This window comes from Tachypleus tridentatus, unplaced genomic scaffold, assembly GCF_004210375.1.
Source record: "Tachypleus tridentatus isolate NWPU-2018 unplaced genomic scaffold, ASM421037v1 Hic_cluster_2, whole genome shotgun sequence".
Classification (NCBI taxonomy): Eukaryota; Metazoa; Arthropoda; class Merostomata; order Xiphosura; family Limulidae; genus Tachypleus; species Tachypleus tridentatus.
This window is the reverse complement of record NW_027467782.1, coordinates 34,178,183-34,200,606: the sequence shown is the minus strand read 5'-3', so window position 1 is coordinate 34,200,606 and position 22,424 is coordinate 34,178,183. Positions and strand designations below refer to the sequence as shown.

Sequence of the window (22,424 nt, the reverse complement as noted above, 5' to 3'; positions counted from 1 at the left end):
TCACAGGTAAGATAAACTGTAGAGTTGAAAGGGTTTTTAAAATATGAAACTTGTATGTATGTATTGGATAAAGGTGTTTTGTAGAACTGTAGTGTATTTTTGCATTATAAATTAGACTAGCTAACAAAGTTTTATATGTCTATTACACTTTGAGAAAATGAACAGATAAGTATGTGTATACTCATATCATGTTTTTGTTATTTACATTCATATTTTATACTGCTGCACATTATTCTTTTATCTGGAGCTTTTGTAAAATCTTTCATAATGGACCATTAGTTTGGTGCAGCCAAGTGAGTAATGTGCTCAAACTGTGAATCTAAGATTTTATTATCTGTGTTTCATTACTGCAAATGTGTGTTCTGTGGGGCTTGTGGGTGCAATAAGTGTAACTATCAAATCTCACTGGCTGTTCCTTAGCTACCTTCCTTTTAGTCTTATACTTCAGAATTGGAGACAGCTATGCGTGTAAAGCCCTTGGATAGTTTTCCACAAAATTCATAAACAAATCAAAAATGAAAGACCAGCATTTTTTAAAAGTCTTTGGTTAACTAATCTTCTCACCCAAGGTATCGTTTAGTGTCTTACATTTAAACTTTTATTAAACTATTTTTTCTTTTATGTTATATTATTTAGAAAAGCTTAAAATTTTAGCTAATGATTCGTATCTTTATAAGTTTTTAATTCTACGAGGTCATATTTTAAAAAAACTTCCTGAATTTCTCTTAGTATAACACATGACATATTTACTTTAGGTATCTTGTCTTCCCTATTTAATTCACCACCCTTTCAAAAAGTACAAAATTAAACTTAAATTACTCAGAATAAAATTGTCATTGCTTAGACAAACCATAATTGACAAATAACAAATTCTGATATTTGCCTGCACATAATGTTATGTATATAGTTTGTATGTAAGTATATTTAATTTTAAGAAATGTATATAATTCTGATATTTTACTACATTTAATGTTATAAAGGCAGAAGAAAAACTAGTCTTCTCTGTGATTCCAATTGTTTTGAAAAGTGTTGAAGGATGTGAAAGTTTACAAGTTCAAGTAATGTAAGTATGAAAGTTTAGAACTGATACAAAATTTTATTATAACTGTAAAATGTACACAATACCTTCTCTATGTTCTTGATTTTTGTTGAAATGTTTGAATAAGACATATTACACAAAAAAGCAAAAGGATAGTTAGAAATTGTAATATTTTAACTATAATAAGATATATCCACTTCTAAAATCATACATAGTTTATTTTAATCACTTTATGCACATGTAGATGGCACGTCACCACTAAAATTGAGTTACTGGAGTGGGACAATTTATTGTTTTTCTTGCATATGATATGTTTTACTTCTAAATTTTAACTGCTAGAGTAAGCCTTCCAATCTCTTTTGTGCTGGAAAGTTGAGTTTTTAGTCTGTTTAAATTTCATAATTTTTTAGGTGCAAATACAGCTCAGTTACTAAGCTTAATGAATTATAGTGGAATTCAGTGGTTATCAGTATTGTAGTTTTTGAATATTTTGGTTATTCCAATATATATTTAAAACCTTTACAAAAATTTTGTTTCATGTTTTCTATGTTTGAAATATCCTAAAGATTAATAAGCTATAACAAGCATCATCCAGGTGGAAAGGTTGTAGCTGGAAAAGACAATTGCTTTCTTTACTTCTTCATTTCCTGTTTTATGTTTTAAGAAAAATAAGTTTAATAACATGTTTGAAAATGTTAATAAACTATGTAGATATATAATGTACAATAATTGCAATGTGGCTGTATTTTACAAAATATTAGGCCGCTAAAACACACAAAAATAGGTCACTTTGTAAAGATTTAAAATCAGTTTTATATTATTGGTTTGGGAAACATGAGTGCATGTGCACCACATCATTGTAATTTGTGTTAGCTTGGCATGGCTGAAAGGCAGTATAGTAAAAATAATAAAACTGTATAATTGTATAATATAATGAGATTTAATCTATATAATCTGAACATTTATGTTGTGGTGTTATAATCTGTAGTCATTCTTGAGTGAAAAAGGCATAATTTATGCTATATTTATTTCCTAATTTTATGTGGTGGTTATGAGATCATCAAACTGACTTGACCCATAGAGAGATTTGGTGAGGAAATAATATAAAATATAAAGTTTATTTTTCTTAAGAAATGTGTCATAAAACTATTTGGATGATATAAATATTTTGTATGTGAAATTTGAAAATTTTCTGATGCATAAAAATATATTTTTATCTTAAAATGAAAATTACTTTGCACATTAAATAGGCAATGTGCTAAAATAACAAAGGGTATGATAAAACATTGCATAACAAACCTTAAAACTTAATAGAAATAAAACTAATATTTTGCGTATGATAGCATTGTAATATTTACAAATTTTGTAAACATGCACTTACTAATTTAGAATTAACAGCATGAAATCTATAGCAACCACAAAATGGTAACAAAGTTGGTCCAGGGACCTAGGCCCTTCCTGAAAGTGTTTGTACATCTGTCATTGCTCATATATACAGAGGTTGTATGCATTTCAGTGATGGGTTGTACTTGATAAGTTCATGCATGGTAATGGCTTGATCTGGTTTAAAATTATTATATGCCTGCTATTTAAGTACAGAGTGAACCATGATTCATCTTTAAAAAGGATATGACTCCACATGCTGTGCATTCATTGGATATGTTCTTTACAGAATTGCAGAAAGGCTGCTTTGTACCTTGTTTTGCATTTTACATGGAATCTAACCTTGTGAAAATGTTACAAGGCTTAGCACTGGTTCACAAACACCTTAATCACTGTAGTTCACTTGAAAAGTAAGAATTCAAACAGTTGTTTCATTAAATATTGTAACATAGACCATGTTCTTCAGTAAGATCTTATAGTAGTGATTTTGTCTTTTCTGGTTATAATATTTCAACTTTTGTTTATTCTTAACTGTTCGGTACAGAGTAACTAATGTTTGTGAGATTCAAGCAAAAATTGAAACAGCTTTTCAGTCTAAGAGCTCCATATATTGCTTTCAATGTATGGACTAATTTTGAAATATATTAAAACTTAAAAATGTGATTAGCAACTCAATAAGATAAGGTATTACAATGAAATGTTTCATTTTAAAAGCATCGTCCAACTGTATAATTTGTACGTGGTTATTCTTTCTTTGCATCTTTAGGTTTGTAATGGAGTTACTGGTATTTGACTTACTTCAGTTTACACCAGGAAGTAAAGAGAAATTGTGGAATATACTATGCAAGCAACTAGAATTAGGAGGAATTGATCTTAAATTGGTATGTATTTAGTTATAAATTGCTTTAATGTACTTAATTATAAGTTTATAATGAAATTAAGTACTGATATTTAAAAATTAGTTGTTGATTGTATGACCAGTCACTACACCACTGTGCCAGTAGATTGTGACAACCTTAACTGTGAATAATGAAAGTAATCAGGTACTTTGTTGCATTCTTATAATTAGTATGTGTATGTTTTTTTTATAAAAAAGCCACATTGGGCTATCTGTCGAGTTTACCCATGGGAATCGAACCTCTGATTTTAGCATTGTAAGTCTGTAGATTTATTACTGTACCAGAGTGGAACTATAATTAGTACTGATGAGACTAAAGGTATCCATAATTACTTAATTAACCTCTTTGAGTTTGTCACACAAGATGAGGTACCTGTTCTTTGTTTGGGTTTATAAGCTTAAAACAAAGTTTGTGGGTGGATACTGTAATAAATAATACAAAAATACTAACTTTACACAATTTATTTATAATATAACACATTATTACAGCATTAATTATTACCTCAACGAAAGTTTTGTATAAACTTTAAAAACTCAATATGTGTATACTTTAGATATGGTATACACTGTGTGATGGTCAGGGTGACCTTGTAGGAAGAAGTAGTGGCATTAGAGATGCTTACTGTTACCTACTTTCAACACCCCCCTCTGAATGTCCTATTACAATGTTTCATATGATTAATTAATTGACAACCATTGGGCACAGAAGTGGCTTGGAGGTCAAAATTCAAAGATCATGGTTTGAAGTAGGAAATGGGTATAACTGAAGAAAGGACATTTCACACCAGCATTATGTTGGCTATTGGAGCAGAAGCTTCAGGCAAGTTTATGTTGTATTGCAATTTTGGCAACCATATTATTTCTTTGAATTCTTCCATAGATAAAGCTAGTGCACTCTCTGAGATATATACACACTGTGTATGTGTTGTTCTATTGAAAGTTTAAGTGTTTTTTTTTGTGTATAGATGTGGCACCATATGTGAATGTAGATAATGTTAATTTACATCAAAGATGATAAATACTCAGTAATAGTAATAATGAAGGGAAGGAATTGTGAACATTCATTAAGTGTCCCTTATTCCAAATTATCATCCCACAAAGTTTGGTTGAGGTTAGCCCCCTGCGAGCTAGGAGGTGTAAGATAAGACAAACATAGATTTTTGTCCTTATACAGAGAGAAAATTTTATATTAGATCTGAGTCAATTTTGAATTCAGTTAATAGCATCTGACTGGCATATCTAGAATATGTAAGTGGCTTATTTAATATTGAGCAAAATATATCCTGCACATGTTTTGAAGATGGGAATTAAAATGATCTTATTTTTAACCCTTTGGACTGGCTAGTTGATGTTGTGCTGTTGTTGTTTGTTGCCCTCTCCCACTAAAATGTGCAACCTAATTGGATAATATCTATGCTTGTACTTGAAAAATTATGTAAGTTTGTTTAGTATTTGTGTACTATTTTAGATTATGAATTTTTTTGAAATATAATTGTGAAATGATTTTAATAGTTTTGTCACATCTGGTTTTCTTTTTCCCCTGTGTCTTAAATCATGTAAATGTATCCATTAGAGAGATTTTTTTTTGTTAAAGTTTTATTTTGTCTGCATTGTTCCATTTATGACATAATCATTTTCTCATCTTCTCATACAGTTTTTCACACATGATTAAATTAGCCATTAAAAATGTGAAAGAAAATAAGACAAATTAATTTGATATTATCATTGGTCATAATATTGTGTTTTATATATCAAATGAGCTATACCTAGTTTTAATTTTATCAGTTATTTGTACTTGTCCTTATTTATTGAAGCAGTTGTATAGTTTCTGAAATAGCATGAAATTGAAGAAAGTAAGAGCACTGACCACAAGATACACAACTTGTATTCTAAACCTGCACTGATACAAGCATTATATTACCAGCTTTACAGTACTGTGCAAAAATGTTAGTCAAACATTAGGTGTCAGGTTACTTTCACAAAACAATAGAAAGTTGGTTACACGTGAAACATCAAAAGTGTATTAATCTTCATATTCAGTACAAAAGAAACTTGGTGGAAGTGCTAGTTGTTTCATCTTTCATGCATGGTTGTAAAATATTTAATTAAAGTTTCTTTTAGGATATTGTTCTAAGTGTCTCTAATACACTCCCATAAAGTTTCTTTATATGCAACTTTTGATTTATCTTATTTTGGATCTATCAAATCCCAGCTCTGCATAGCTGGATTGAGATCAGGGCTCTAGAGGGGCCATTGCATCATTTGAATGATGCAGCTTCTTTCTTAGCTAAATAATTTTTGCACAGGTTGATGAGTGTTTTGGTAATAGAATACTTTACTACTAATACGAAAACTGCTAGGTATTGATAACCATGTATGTCCATCCTGAAGAACTGCCATTCTCCACCCAGAGGGTCAATGAATATATTATGTTTATGTTAATAATAAGTTTCATGTTATGTGCACCTCACATTGTAAAATGCTCTGTTGTTACTGATGGATTCCTCTATAATTTTCTAAGTAAGATAATGTAGTACGTTTGTGTGTTGTTAACAATTACTTGGATTACCTACATAGAACTAAATGTTACTGTGCTATTATTACACTGTTCATGACTTAGTACAGTCAAAAACATTTCTTTAGTACCAATGTTCTGGTACATTAGTCTTGTTTTTGTTCTTTAGCTACAGTGGTGTTTATTGATGTTCTGGTACATTAGTCTTGTTTCTGTTCCTTAGGTACAGTGGCATTATTGATGTTCTGGTACATTAGTCTTGTTTCTGTTCCTTAGGTACAGTGGCATTATTGATGTTTTGGTACATTAGTCCTGTTTCTGTTCCTTAGGTACAGTGGCATTATTAATGTTCTGGTACATTAGTACTGTTTCCGTTTAGTTAGTATAGTGGTGTTATTGAGTTTCTGGTATAGTAGTCTTGTTTCTGTTCCTTTATTACAGTGGTGTTATTGATGTTCTGGTACGGTCATCTTGTTTCTGTTCACTTAGTGCAGTGGTGTTCTGGTATAGTAATCTTGTTTCTGTCCTTTAGGTACAGTGATGTTATTGATATTCTGATATACTATTGTTTCTGTTCCTCTAGAGCAGGGGTGTCATTAATGTTCTGGTACAGCAGTCTTGTTTATGTTTTTTTAATACAGTGGTGTTATGGGTGTTCTAGTACAATAGTCTTGTTTCTGTTCCTTTAGTATAGTGGTGTTACTGATGTTCTGGTACAGTAGTCATGTTTTTGTTCCATTATTACAGTAGTGTTATTGATATTCTGGTATAGTAGACTTGAATTTATTCCTTTATTATAGTGGTGTTTTTGTTTTGTTGGTGTAATGCTCTGGTTTGTATTCCTTTAGCACAGTAGTTTTGTTGATGTTATAGTACAATTGTCTTATCTTTTCCTTTAACCCCATCGCACTGGGTGCTGAACATGACACAATGTTTTAGTGTCTTACCTTGAATATTTTATTAAACAACTTCATGGTTATGGTATGCCAATTAGAATAGCATAAAACCTTTGTTAATAAACCATATTTTAATAACATATAAATAATCAGCTCTTAATTTTGCAACGCACTATCTTAAAAAATCCTGAATATTTCCTAGTGTGACACACATGACACATGCTCTCATGGCAGATTTTATCCACCACCCATGGAAGAAGTATGAAATTGAATGAAAACTACTTTCTCTAAAATCATCGTTGCTCAGATAAACCACATTAAATATAGTCTTCAACATTTTTTTCTACTGAATAGAAAGTCAGACTCCTGCTGTCACATCCTCTCTTTCAAGTTGTGTTCATAGTTCTCTTTATGCTTAACTGTATGTTACCTATAACTAATAGACAGTTAAGGTTTTCATTCTATCAAATGATGTATTTCACAATATTTTGTTCTGTATAACCAACGTTCCATTGAGAAATGACTAGCTTGGATTAATTTGTAATGACTCTTGTCACAGATCTAGAAAGCTAGTAAATTTTTGAGTGATAAGGAAATTTGTGTAAATTTTGCATGTTATAGTCTATGTTGTTTGTAGCATTATTTAATAAAATAAAAATTATAAATTGCGATAATATAAGCAGCATTAAAAGTTATGGTTAACTCTCTTCAACAATCAAGAGAAACAGTGTAGATTGTTCAAGTGTTTCATTTATTTATTTGTTTATGTTTATTTTTTGTGTATAATTATAAAAGCAACTAAAATGTAAAAAATAAGTAAGGATATTTTTTAAGTTAAGATAAAGTAAAATCAACAATAAGTATAATTTTTTCACGAGACACTTGAGCTTGTTGTACTAGTTGTAGTAGCTCATGGGTAATGTAATTCGATAGCGTAATGTGAGCTGGATGTTTCTTGACTTGATTTTACATCTTATAATGGCTTGACAGTAGTTTGTTGCAGTTTAAATGGTGATAAACCTTAATTATAAATAGATGTGTTACAAACTAAGAGCTACTTAGGATAAATGAATATAGTTTCTTCTTGCAATATGAAGTCATTCTAGAAAGAAGAAAGTGTAATTCAGGGTTTTTTTAAATTTATTTTATTGTTTTTGGTGGTTTCAAGGTCAGTCAAGTTAATCAATCCTGTTTTGAGTTGGGTTAGAAAAATAACATATAAACTATCAAGATTTACTGAAAAAAATGTTTGAAATGTATTTATGGAGGTCTTAGGGTTATATACAAAGGAGGTATTTTTAATTTTAACATTAAAATAACTTTTCACACAGATTATTCAAAACAAATTATCATAGGGACAAATCTTTATTTTATTTAATTAAATATGATTTTTTGTATGTTAGAGACTTGTAATATTAACTGAAACATTGCCAGATTTTTGAAAATATACCACTTTGAAAGTTAGAAGTATTAAATCTAAACAGACTGTAAACAAGCACAAGGTGGTCACATGGTCAGTCATACAGTTCAAGGCTGTGTTGAGAGAGTTAATACAGTGTTGTTATATATGTTTTTGTACAATGGATTTTTATCTGTTCCTTTATTGCAGTGATCTTTTAGTTATTTTATGTTATCATAACGTTTTGTTATTCTGGTGTTGTGTTGGGCTTGATGGTTCCCTGAATATATATATATATATATATACAGTTGTGTTGTCAGTGTGGTAATATTTTTTTCTCTCTCTCTCTTTTTTTTTTTGTCATTATCCTGTATACTATTGCATCATGAACAGACAGTATACTAGCTTTATGATGTGCTCTTATTATAATGACTTTGTAGGCATTCTGTTACCTTGGATATCTTTTGGCTGTTGTTCCAGCATATTGATCTTGTTAATGCATATTAGTACAGTGAACATATTAACCTGTACACTACAGTTATTCTAGTATATTGTTAATTATTGTATCCTTGTTTATGCATTGTCAGTACAATGATCTTTATGTTGCTATATTAGTACAGTGTTCATGTTGATGTTGTGTTACCACAGTTTTCTTCTGGGAATACTGATACTTCAGGGTACTTGTTGATGATTATTGAGGATGCTTGTTTTTTTACACTGAGGATGGTTTGGTATCTTCTTAACACTATGGTATGTCCTCTTAGTATGATGTCACATCTATTTAGTACAGTTAAAGTTTTAATAGTACAATAATCTTTTGACATTCAGTTATTACAGTGGTTTTGTTGATGTAGTAGTTTGTTTCATGGCTGACTGTATATGTAAAATTAAAACTCCATATTTTTTACAAACACCAGTTTTAATAATCAAAGTATGCTATATTTTCTGCATAGGTTTTTTTTTCCATATAGGATCCACTTCTTGTCATAGGTAATGCTTTGCTTTAAGAATGACTCCCTCTTGTTCCTAACCAGTTTTCTGCTCTTCTATCAGTTCATGTGGTACCTCTTTGCCCAAATTTTTAACTTTCTGATTGCAGCCAGGTGATGAGAAACAGTTGCACTGGAAACTTCTCAGTCCACTGAAAGTGCCTGAACTGTCATGTGTGGGCTAGCTCATGCAGTAGCACTTAATATGAACTGTCATGTGTGGGCTAGCTTATGCAGTAGCACTTAATATGAACTGTCATGTGTGGGCTGGCTTATGCAGTAGCACTTAATATGAACTGTCATGTGTGGGCTAGCTTATGCAGTAGCACTTAATATGAACTGTCATGCGTGGGCTAGCTTATGCAGTAGCACTAAATATGTATGAACTGTCATGTGTGGGCTAGCTTATGCAGTAGCACTTATATGAACTGTCATGTGTGGGCTAGCTTATGCAGTAGCATTTAATATGAACTGTCATGCGTGGGCTAGCTTATGCAGTAGCACTTAATATGAACTGTCATGTGTGGGCAAGCTTATGCAGTAGCACTTAATATGAACTGTCGTGTGGGCAAGCTTATGCAGTAGCACTTAATATGAACTGTCATGTGTGGGCTAGCTTATGCAGTAGCACTTAATATGAACTGTCATGTGTGGGCTAGCTTATGCAGTAGCACTTAATATGAACTGTCATGTGTGGACTAGCTTATGCAGTAGCACTTAATATGAACTGTCATGAGTGGGCTAGCTTATGCAGTAGCATTTAATATGAACTGTCATGCGTGGGCTAGCTTATGCAGTAGCACTTAATATGAACTGTCATGTGTGGGCTAGCTTATGCAGTAGCACTTAATATGAACTGTCATGTGTGGGCTAGCTTATGCAGTAGCACTTACTGTTTCTTCATTCACAACAGATTGAAACCTTCCTCAGTGTTTATTCTCGAGGTTCCTATTACCAGAACGAATAGTAGTTTGAGAAGTATTCCCTTGTTCCAGTGCCAAATTGATGTTTTTAGCAACCTTGCCTGCATTTTTTTGCCAATTTGAGCTCATATCAAAAAAGTAGTTTCAGTTCTTTTGAAGAAATCATCTTGTGTAGGGTTCCAAAGAAATACAAAAACAATTATAATACAACTTGACATGACAGGCAAATGTAAAACACGGCACTCTCATCAGTATCAAATAGCATACAGTCAAGTTACTGTATTCAGCTTATTCTAATCACAGTCACTGTTCTACTATGAAAATAAGCCATTTCATATAAAATGACCTAATAAATGCTCTTCTTAACAATACTTAAATTAGCCAGCTTTGAAAAAATAAAAAGCTTCATTTTCTCTAGTGTAAGTTATAGGAATATAGGTTTTTTCATGTTCATTCATTTGATGTTTGTGCTTCAAATTATTTCTACTTAAAACACAAACTTCATTGCCTGTAACTTTAATTGTATTCTTGATAAACAACTTTTCGGTAGTTGATATATTCCAGATCAAAAGGTTAATGAAAATATCATAGAAGTCTGTGTTATCAGTAACACATTCAAACAAGAAAAATTCATCTTTTTAGATAAATAATTAAAATGAATTAAAGAAATGTCTTAGTGTTTTAATTTTTTTTGTAAGTTTTTTATGTGTATATCCATACTTCAGTTAGAAAAATATATCTTTAGCATGCTGAAGCTGGAGGCATATTTTTGTTTTATTTGAATTTGTTTAGAAAGTTTAGTTTCTGTAATGATTTTTAGGTCTAAAGATTTGTTATTTTTGTGAGAATGATAACGTAATATGCATTTTGTTTTTTACCAGGCCACATTAAGTGTGATGCAAAATGTCCTTAGTGCAAGTGGCTTACCAGACATTCAAACTACTTTTTGTCAGTTCTTCAGTTGCTTACTTGGATAAGTAAAATTTTGCTGCTCAGAAAAACAATCTAAACACAGGTATAAACACATATCTTTATATTGTAGTATCTAACGTTTTTATTTCATTTGTAATCCAGTTTTATCTGTTAGATAATTCACAATCTTAGTTCTAGGTATTTGTTGCATTTTAAGTTTATTTTATTAAAGGTTGGAGTTAGATATAAATCATTTTAAAGTTTATTTTATTGCTGATTTCCTTGTTCTTCTTTCTGTTAATTCAAGTAAAATAATAAATGTTGTTAAAAATAAATAACTAAATATTAAATATTATGTTATTAATTCCAACTGTAATCTGACTTATGAATGACTTACATAATTTAGTTCACATCATTGTAGTTTCTGCTCATGCAACTGCTGATATAAATAAAGCAAGACAACTACCATGTCAGCCACATTTCACCCAGAATGATGAGCCCTGTTATTGGTGAAAAGCCTCACCAGCACTGGATATGAGACATTTTGTGTGGTTGACATATTCTTCTTTACTTTCACTCATAACTTCTTAGAATTGTTTATATTAAATTTTTATAATCAAATTGGAATAACAATAAAATAACATTTACATATTTGATAATACATAAGTCTGACTGATCTCTTTACCAAATAAATTTCAGGTGTAACAAAAAATATTTTAGGGTAGTTTTGGCTAAAGAGATTGTGACAGATTTAAATTTTTTATGGGCTGCATTTGGCTGCATTTAGAGTGGTTGCTACTTTGGTCTCTGTATTGGGACTTACTAAAGAAACCAAAGTAGCCAATTCTTATGCTCTAGATGTATGCAACCCATAAAAGCTTATAAGAATAAGAACAAAAATATTCTGGGAACTTTAAAAAAAAAAGAAAGTTTCTAGTGTTAAAGCAATTTAATAGTCTTAAAATTTGGATAATAATTGTTTATTTTTTTCCCTTATTTCTTGAAAGCAACATACAGGAATTAGAAACCCGTCTTAGTTCAGTGTTGGAGAAGACAGTCTGTGTTCTAGGTTATACACCATTGGTATATTCAGTGGATGGAACAATATTGTATTGTTCTACCATTCATCTGGTTGAGGTGAGAGCTTCTGGTTAATTTTATCATTGAGCTTTCAATTTATAAATTTTGTGGTGAAAATTGGATCAAGCTTATAGATTGGTATCATTTTATTTTTCTGTACATAATTATGATTATTTTAAAGCTTTTAACTAAGATATACAAAAATCTCCACATAGAATATGCTTCATCAAAATCTGGATATCTTGTAAATATTTTCATATATGATATCTAGTCACTCAGTATATAGTAAGTGCATAATGCTACATGGTTACTGTGTGACCACAGCTGCAATCACTGTGTTGCTCCCTTTGCATAATGTAATGGTAATTCCTTAGAACTAACAACTCATAGTCTTGAGGAAAAGTACTCCTTTATCAAAATAAAAAGGATAGGGAAATTATATTGGCTTCTTTGAGGTCATATGATGGAGGCTTGGCATCTAGATTAATTGGATCAATTTTTACACTTCTGATGAAGAAGGCAATGGCCACCACATAAGGAAAATAGCTGAAGAGAAATAAGTGTATAAGATAATTCAAATAAAGCTTCTTTATTTTGGCTAGCTTATCATGGTTTTTTTACTATTTTAGCTTTCTAGTATAAATTTGTCCAATTACTATGTCAGCACTACCTCATAACGACCTCAGAAGTAATATTTTCACATTAGACATAAACAGTTACATATTTGGCTGTACTTAATCCTTTCTCAAAGAAACCAAATTCTCTTTCACAGTGGATTGATTGACTAAGAAAGGAATGTTCAAGTAGTCACCTATAAGAACCCCCAAGATTCAAGACAAACTTTTCCACTGCTCCAGAGTTTGTGCATTAGGCACTATTTTCCAAATTTTCAACAATTTTCTTTTTTTTTCGTGTTCTTGTTTCATAATTATGGCTTCTCAGCTTCCTTCATAACTGGTTACAGAGCTACCTTATCTGCCACAAACCTCCTTCCTTCCTTTGTTCAAGGACCTCTTCAGCTAATTTTGTCTTCAGTTGTAATATCTTTACCCTTGATGCTCCATATACTTTTTTTCAGAAGGCCTTATACACATAGCAGGTTTGCTTTTTCCCATCTAATCTGGGGCTGTTCTAATTGCATTGGTAAATTGGCTTGTGCAGTTGGTCTGAATCTTTACTGTAATGTTCCTGAATAGCTTAACCATATCAGAATAATACTTGTTGTAAACTGCTTTCTGTGCACATTACTGAGTTACATTTCAATATTTAATTAAATCGTTTTACTCTCAGTGCATTATAATCACATTATTATTATAAGGTATGCTGCAATTCAAAGTTTTGTATTATTTGAGTTTGAATTTCTTTACTTCAAAATAAACCTCTAAAACAATAATTAACAATAGCTTTTGTTGTTATGTGATGCTTCTGTGGTTGTGAATCTCAACTTTAACAACTGGTATAGAATGTCTACATTAACATGTTGATTTTCAAAGTACACTTACACAGGTTGCTTATGAGTAATTTGATTACATTCCAAAAACTTGTCCTGGAGGAAAGTATTATAAAATGTTCTTAGTTCAAGATAAGCCATGCTCACTTACAAATTAGAAGCTCTATTGCTAAGTGACAGTTTTAACTTGTATGGTATCCTTATAACCAATAGGAAGAGCGGGTTTTGCAGAATCTTTCATGTAAATTATCTTCTATTTAGAACAATGTAAATATTGACTGTATATCAAACATGCTATTGGTGTCAACATTCTTTATATTCACTATGACAAAACCTATACACAGATAGTATGGGACTTTTTCTTCATCTGTTCTGTGCATAGGTTTTTTTTCACAGTGAATACAAAGCATGTTGGCACCAACAGTATGTTTGATACTTTTCACAATCATATACAGTACTGTGCAAAACTTTAAGGACAAAGTAAAAAATTAGGCATCCAATTACTTTCACAGGACAATAGAAAATTAATCACACGTGAAACATCAGAAGTGTATTAATCTTCATATTCAGTACAACAGAAACTTGGTGGAAGTGCTAGTTGTCCCATCTTTCATGCATGGTTGTAAAATATTTAATTAAAGTTTCTTGTAGGATATTCTTCTAAGTGTCTCTAATACACTCCCATAAAATTTCTTTGGAAGAAACTTTTGTTCTGTGAAGTTTTGATTTATCAAATCCCAGATCTACTCAATTGAGTTGAGACTGGGACTCTGTAGGACCATTGCATCATTTGAATGGTTCCAGCAGCTTCTTTCTTAGCTAACTAATTTCTGCATAAGTTGGATGAGTGTTTGAAGTCTTTATCTTCTTGTTAGTAGAATCCATTATCAATAATACATAAACCACTGGGTATACCATGATGGATCAGTATCTGATGATACTTGTACTTAAGTTGGATGAGTGTTTGAAGTCATTATTTTCTTGGTAGTAGAATCCATTACCAATAATACATAAACCACTGGGTATATCATGATGGATCAGTATCTGATGATACTTGTACTTAAGTTGGATGAGTGTTTGAAGTCATTATCTTCTTGGTAGTAGAATCCATTACCAATAATACATAAACCACTGGGTATACCATGATGGATCAGTATCTGATGATACTTGTACTGAAGTTGGATGAGTGTTTGAAGTCATTATCTTCTTGGTAGTAGAATCCATTACCAATAATACATAAACCACTGGGTATATCATGATGGATCAGTATCTTATGATACTTGTACTGGTCCATTATTTTCCATCTATTTTGTAAATATCTCTTGTCGCCTCAGCGGAGCCACCCCAACCCTAACATATGTATATGATACATACCTTTGCATTTGCCCTCAAAGTAGTTCAATCTTCTATGCTGGAGCTCTTAGAGATAGTGATGCTTTCTTGAACTTGACAGAGGATGTTATTTGGTGGCTAATGGCACCTCTGCAGGTACCTTTCCTATCTTATGTAGCCTTCAAAACATTGAAGACAAAACACCGGTCTTATAATTCTATTCAAGATGGGGATCACCATATATCTGTCTTTTTATTTATTTTCCTAACTTTTATTTACACTTCCCATATTACTGTGAAAGAATGGTCAAGCCTATACTTGGCTCTGTTTTATTTTTGTGATGTTCCTTGGGTGCCAACTAACTTGGCCATTCTTTTCAAATTAAAATAAAAGATCCTTTATTCCCAGGAACATTCCCAGTTTTTAGCTACTACTGAGAAATTTCCATTACAAAATTAAGATAGTAGTTTGCACTCTGACCCCGTTCACATGTGATTGCCACTACTTTTGACCAGACCTGAAAATTTCTGTGGTTCTACAAGTTTTTTTTTCTTAACTCCCATTTATACATTTGTATTTATTGTTAATGAGTGCACATGAAGAGGAAGGCACCCTCCAGAAAAGAATATCTTCCAGGTTAGTCTGCTTCACTAAATTCTCTCATGATCTTTTACTGTAGTTCAGAATCCTACTTAAACTCTGTTTTATCACTTACCTCATTTGTTAATGCCCAGCTTCTTACCTTCCTAGGAGCTTAAGAGCTCTACTTCTCTGGAACCGGTGTTCTGTATGACACACACTGTTCCTCTTCAATGGGATATTTGCTTTTAGTGTTTTGGAGGAAAGTTAATTGATTTGAGTTTTATATTGTTAGAATCAAAGTGAATTGCAGATAGTTACATACCTCTATAATATATTCTTATACACAACTGGGAGAAATTCATCATAAATAGCATCTCATTCACTGTTGTGTCTGTCATATCCCAGATGGACCTATAAGTCCTGGCATTAAACAAGGTCTTACTAGCATGGATGTAGCAGTTGTAATGTGGTTGACATTTGTTACATATTATTTTTTACTTTCATTCTTAGAACCACAACAGCAAACAGTTAAGTCTTCTTTATGTTGGGAAAGCAGGGCTTTTTTATGTTTTCTTAGTGTCTGCACAATAAGTCATGGAAGGTAAGAACATTGGAGAACTTTTAATAAGTTGATGCATGCTTTTCATTAAGGATATTTGTAACTCAACTGTCACATGGTTGTTGACAGCTTGAGATCAACTCTTTGAAACTGATTTGAGTTTTAGAAATGTGCTTAGTGGGTAAGATGCCAAAGCCAAAGGGAATCTTGAATTAAGTTCATGACTAGCATATCTTCTACCACCAGTTCTAAAGTCATATATGACAAGGTTCAGAAGGTCAATGGGCAGTATAATTCCATCCCCCTCTCGATCTTGCTCCCTGATGGTCAGGAAGTAGCTGATACCTGGAGCATTGCTGATACTCTAGGTGAAAACTTTTGTTGGGAATCTAGCACTTCTGCTTCTTCCTCCACCTTTTTAGCCATCAAGACTCAGGAAGAGCAAACACTTCTGTCCTTTTGAGCTGAATATCTCTATGATTCTAATCATCCCTTTACACTGGTGAAACTCAAACTGGCCCTTCATCAGTTGGATCTGATGATGTACACTATGAAATGCTGCACCATCTATCTCCTGCTTCTCTTACTATTCTTCTGATTGTTTTTGACCAGGTCTGGCAGGAGAATGTTTTTCCTGATGCCTGGTACCAGGCAACTGTCCTACCTTTTTCTTAGCCTGGGAATGATCCCAAGATTCCTTCAAACTACTATCTAGTGAGCTGTCTCTGTAAAACCTCAGAAAGGATGGTTAATGCTTGTCTAGTTTGGTTCTTGAATGACACAACCTCCTCTCTCCCACCCATTGTGGGTTTCGATGACAGCACTCCACCATGGACCACCTGATTCGACTTGAAACGTCAGTCAGAAAAGCCTTTCTCAAACATCTTGTATCAATATTCTTTGACATTGAGAAGGCTTATAATACAACATGGAGATATGGCATTTTGTGAGACAGCATAGATATGAGTTACGTGGCCATTTGCCCACATTTATTAAAAATTTGTTAATGGTCAGGCAATTCCAAGTTCATGTGGGTTCAACACTTTACCATTTTTTCTGTAGAAACTTGGAGTCTCTTGGGGCTGTGTTCTGAATGTCACACTTTTCAGTATAAAAATTAATGCCATCACTGAACAACTCCCTCTCACTGTTGCAAACACGCTCTATATCGACGACTTTCACATCTCATGCCAGTCATTGAACATGAGGTATATTGAGCGGCAGCTACAAACTGCTCTCAATTGTTTACTGAAGTGGATCACAGCAAAGGGCTTTACCTTCTCTCTCACTAAAACAGTTTGCATGCAATTCTGTCACCAATGGGGTATTCGTCCTGATCCTGAACTCCATAGCGGTGAAGTTGTGCTGCCTGAGGTCTTTGAGACTAAGTTCTTGGGGCTTATCTTTGACCGTAAGCTGACCTTTATACCACAAATCAAGCAGCTACAGGTCAAATGTACAAGAGCACTGAACATCCTCCTTGTCCTCTCTTCCATCACTTGTGGAGTGGATCGATGTTCTATGCTAAAGATATATCGTGCTCTTATTTGACCGACACTGGACTATGGTTTGCTTGTTTTTGAATTTCGTGCAAAGCTACTCGAGGGCTACCTGTGCTAGCTGTCCCTAATTTAGCAGTGTAAGACTAGAGGGAAGGCAGCTAGTCATCACCATCCACTGCCAACTCATGGGCTCCTCTTTTACCCACAAATAGTGTGATTGAATGTCACATTATAATGCCCCATGGCTGAAAGGGTGAGCATGTTTGATGTGATGGGAATTCGAATCTTAACACACTTGGATTATGCTCGGCCACCTCGACTATGAATCACTGGTCTATGGCTCTGCCAGACCATTGGCCTTAAAGATGCTGGACACTATTCATCATTAAGGACTTCAGCTCTGCACTGGGGGTTTCTGTACTTCCCCAGTTCAGAGCTTATACATAGTCTCATGAACCTTTTTTGCACCTCTGCCATTTACAACTGTCTTTACTATATGCTTTGAAACTTTGTTCCTAACCAAAGCATCCCATCTAGGGTTGTGTTTTCTTTCCTCGTTGGCTCATGCTTTTTCAGACCAGACGGTATGCCATTGCTCCTTTTAGCCTTCATATCCAGTCATAGTTGGATGAATTGGGTCTGTCGTTGGATAACATTGCTGTATCCACTGGTCAGCCCATCCCACCATGGTTTATTACCATCCCCAATTGTGAATTATCTTAAAGCTATCTGAGAAAAGTAGACACTCCTGATTGGAAATACTGTTTGTTATTTGTTGAACATCTTTTGAACCATCTTTCCATTCCTGTTTATACAGATGGTTCAAAATCAGGTGACTGTGTGGACTCTACCATGGTTGCACGTAGAATCCCCTCTACAGCTTCTGTGTTTACTACTGAACTGTATGCCATCTCTCTTGCCCTGGATCACATAGAAGCTAAGCAGTACTCAAACTGCATGATTTATACTGACTCGCTTAGTTCTCTGCTGGCCCTAGAATCGCTTCACATTGGTTCACACCCTGTTGTCACCAATATTCACAACTGACTGGCCCATTTCTCTTTATCATCTACTTCTATTCAGTTTTTCTGGATACTGGGCCATATTGGTATTCATGGAAGCTAGCTTGCCGACACTGCAGCTAAGTCTATCTGCTCTGGCACTATCACCGCTGTGCCTGTCTGATACATGGACTATGGTCCTGTATTCAAGGCTTGGCTCTGTGCCATCTCGCAGTCAATTTGGAGTGAGCAATGCAAAAACATGCTTTTCCAAATACAACCCTGTATTAGACTTTGGCTGTCCTTGTTACCGTAAGGATCGGAAGGAGGAAGTTGTTCTAACTAGACTATGCATTGGTCACAGTTTTTAACTCATTGTTTTCATTTATCTGGAACTGATACACCATTATGTTGTCTGTGTGATACTCAGGTCACTGTATACCACATTTTACTTTCTTGCCATCGTTATGACTATCAACGATGGTGCCATTTTCACCATATTCTGTCCTAAGGTTTGTCCATAATGACATTGTCCACCTTGGAAATGTTTTTAGTTTTTTTAAAGGCCATCAGTCTTTCTAATGCCATTTAAGTTTCTTTAGACCTTCTTTGATGAGAATCCCTTTGGAGAATCACAGTCTATCTAGTTTGATTTGAAATTAGAAAATGACTGTAAAGTCAAGTAACTCAAATAGGACTGGAAAGGTCTACTTAGGTGACTAACGCTGCTGTTTGAACTACCTGTTAGTCATCCTGGCAAGTTACTATTAAAATTTTGCTACACTTCCTTTAAAACTTTAATTACTTTACTTTTGAAAATAGCTATAACATCAAATAACTTGGAACCAAGACTGGAAAGGCCAGCTACAGGTGACTGATGATGGTTTTCGTTACTTATCTCTTTTAATCTTCCTAGCGAGTTATGATAATTACAGTTATGCTGCAGAAAGTCCTCTACAACTTGTATTACTGTAGTTTTGTTTTAATGCTTTAGACTAGATGTAAACATTGGTTTATGGTTTTTTTACTTTGTTTTTTTTTTACCTTAATTTTCTTTTATTTTACTTTAATTTTATCTTTTTACTGGATGTTTAGCACAGATAGCCCAGCTGCTTTGTGCCATAAAACACCAAATCAACCAACCAACCAACTAAGGAAGATAATTACTACCTTCAGTGTAACCTAGAAAAATAATTTTTTTTCTTTACCTCCCACATTTGAGATTGTTTATAAGTAGAACTGGTTTATTTTTCTTTATTCAGAATAGTATGTAGTTATTCATTCAAACAAGTCAGAAACCTTCCAAGAACTTCTGTTATAATTTGTTTCCAATGTGTTCATGAAGAAAACATTTGTTTTTAAAGTAGCTATATGTCTTAAGCTAGTTGCATAATTGTTAAACTGATCAAACGTAGGAACAAAACAAAGTAAAATTAGTTCTAAGTATTCTGAAAGTGTTTGATACCAAACCATAAAGAAATTCAGAATTAAATTTGAATTTTGAAAGTGTGTTTCGGGGCTAACACACAGGTTTTATTTTGGTCTTTTTTCAGGCAATAAAATGTTTACATTTACAGAAAGTAAACTAAAATAATTTTTATTTTATAACTTTTTTTTGCTTGTCTACTAGCTAGTTGTAGGTTTCAAATAAATTAACTATTGCAAACTTTAGATCTGAGAGTTTATATATAAAGGAAAAGAGTATGACAAAAAAGAAAAATAAACTTTACAGATTCTTTATTTTGAATTATTTTTATAAGATATTGGCACAATGGCTTATGAAAAGAAAATACTTTATCACTAGTACAGTTTTTAAAGTTAAGGTTTATCATTTACATTTCATTTCACTTAACCATTTCTGTGAGTCTTTAAATGTATGTGAACTAGTTGATTCTTTCAGATTTTAGATAGGTATGGTTTGTATCAACTTACAACTGAAAAACTTGGAGTTGCAATTGTTGACACATTTACTTACCTGATGAGCTACCTTAAAAGTAGAAACTTTTCTGTTCCCAAGAAGTTGATTGAATCTCTGAGTGAAGTTCTATTAAATCATTGTGGAAAAATGGTGAACTCACAGGTAAGATAAACTGTAGAGTTGAAAGGGTTTTTAAAATATGAAACTTGTATGTATGTATTGGATAAAGGTGTTTTGTAGAACTGTAGTGTATTTTTGCATTATAAATTAGACTAGCTAACAAAGTTTTATATGTCTATTACACTTTGAGAAAATGAATAGATAAGTATGTGTATACTCATATCATGTTTTTGTTATTTACATTCATATTTTATACTGCTGCACATTATTCTTTTATCTGGAGCTTTTGTAAAATCTTTCATAATGGACCATTAGTTTGGTGCAGCCAAGTGATTAATGTGCTCAAACTGTGAATCTAAGATTTTATTATCTGTGTTTCATTACTGCAAATGTGTGTTCTGTGGGGCTTGTGGGTGCAATAAGTGTAACTATCAAATCTCACTGGCTGTTCCTTAGCTACCTTCCTTTTAGTCTTATACTTCAGAATTGGAGACAGCTATGCGTGTAAAGCCCTTGGATAGTTTTCCACAAAATTCATAAACAAATCAAAAATGAAAGACCAGCATTTTTAAAAGTCTTTGGTTAACTAATCTTCTCACCCAAGGTATCGTTTAGTGTCTTACATTTAAACTTTTATTAAACTATTTTTTCTTTTATGTTATATTATTTAGAAAAGCTTAAAATTTTAGCTAATGATTCATATCTTTATAAGTTTTTAATTCTACGAGGTCATATTTTAAAAAAAACTTCCTGAATTTCTCTTAGTATAACACATGACATATTTACTTTAGGTATCTTGTCTTCCCTATTTAATTCACCACCCTTTCAAAAAGTACAAAATTAAACTTAAATTACTCAGAATAAAATTGTCATTGCTCAGACAAACCATAATTTTTATAGCCTTCAATTTTGTTTGGCTACAAAGCTATAAATAAAAAATCAGACCCCATTCCTGCCACATCAAGCTGTCATATCCTTTCTTTCAGGTTTTGGTGATTATTCTCTCTTAGATTTATTTATATATTATTTATAACCAACAGAAAGTCAAGGTTTTGATCTATCAAATGATGTATTGTATAATGTTGTATTCTGAAAAAATAAACATTAGTTTTACTCAGAGAACAACCTTCTTTCTCATGGGAAATTTAATGGCTAGCTTGGACAGATTTGCAACAGCTTTTGTTGCATAGGTAGAAAGGTAGAAAAATTGAGTGTTAGGAGAAATTATCTGCTTTTTACATATTATCAGTATATGTTCTTTGGTCCGTTATTTAATTAAATGAAAATTATTTAATGCATTACTACCATTAGTGTAAAAACAGTAGTATATAGTGTTCTCAACAATCTACAAGTACAATATTTCATATTTGTCTTGTTTCTTCTTTATTTATTATTATTAAAACTAATCAAAATGTAAAAATGTGGATCTCTTTTTAGATTAGTTAAGAATAGATTATGTAAAGAAAATAATAATAATATAATAAAAATGTTTCACAAGCCACACGTGCAAGTATCTTGTAGTTAATGTGATTCATTACTGTAACGTGAGCTGTATGTGCCTTGAGTGACACAGATAATAGTTAGACAGGATTCAAAGAGCATATAAAAAAATAAATTTTTAATTACAAATAGATGTACACTGTTAGGACCTTAAAACTACTTAGGGTAAATGAATGTAGTTTTGTGTTACAATTTAGAGTCATTCCGAAAATCAGAAAAGGTTAGTTTAGATTGATTTTGTTTTGGTGGTTATGAGGTTGGTTAATATAAACATGGACAAATCTTTATTTTATTTTACTAAAACTACTTCACAAAAAAATATTATTTATGATGTTAACTGAAAGTGTGCAAAATTTTGTAAATATGTACACTATTGAAAATTGGAAGTATTTAAAACTATAAAGACCTTGAATGGGTACAAAGAGG

General features: G+C 32.5%; 1 long non-coding RNA gene across 1 annotated transcript; it reads left to right on the top strand.

Annotated features, from left to right (window-relative positions):
* Positions 1–980: 980 nt before the first annotated feature.
* On the top strand, positions 981–11,630 carry LOC143243113 (uncharacterized). The gene is made up of 4 exons (XR_013023912.1): positions 981–1,063; positions 3,189–3,303; positions 10,924–11,057; positions 11,376–11,630. It is a non-coding gene; the product is annotated as an uncharacterized LOC143243113 (long non-coding RNA).
* The last annotated feature ends 10,794 nt before the right edge of the window (positions 11,631–22,424 follow it).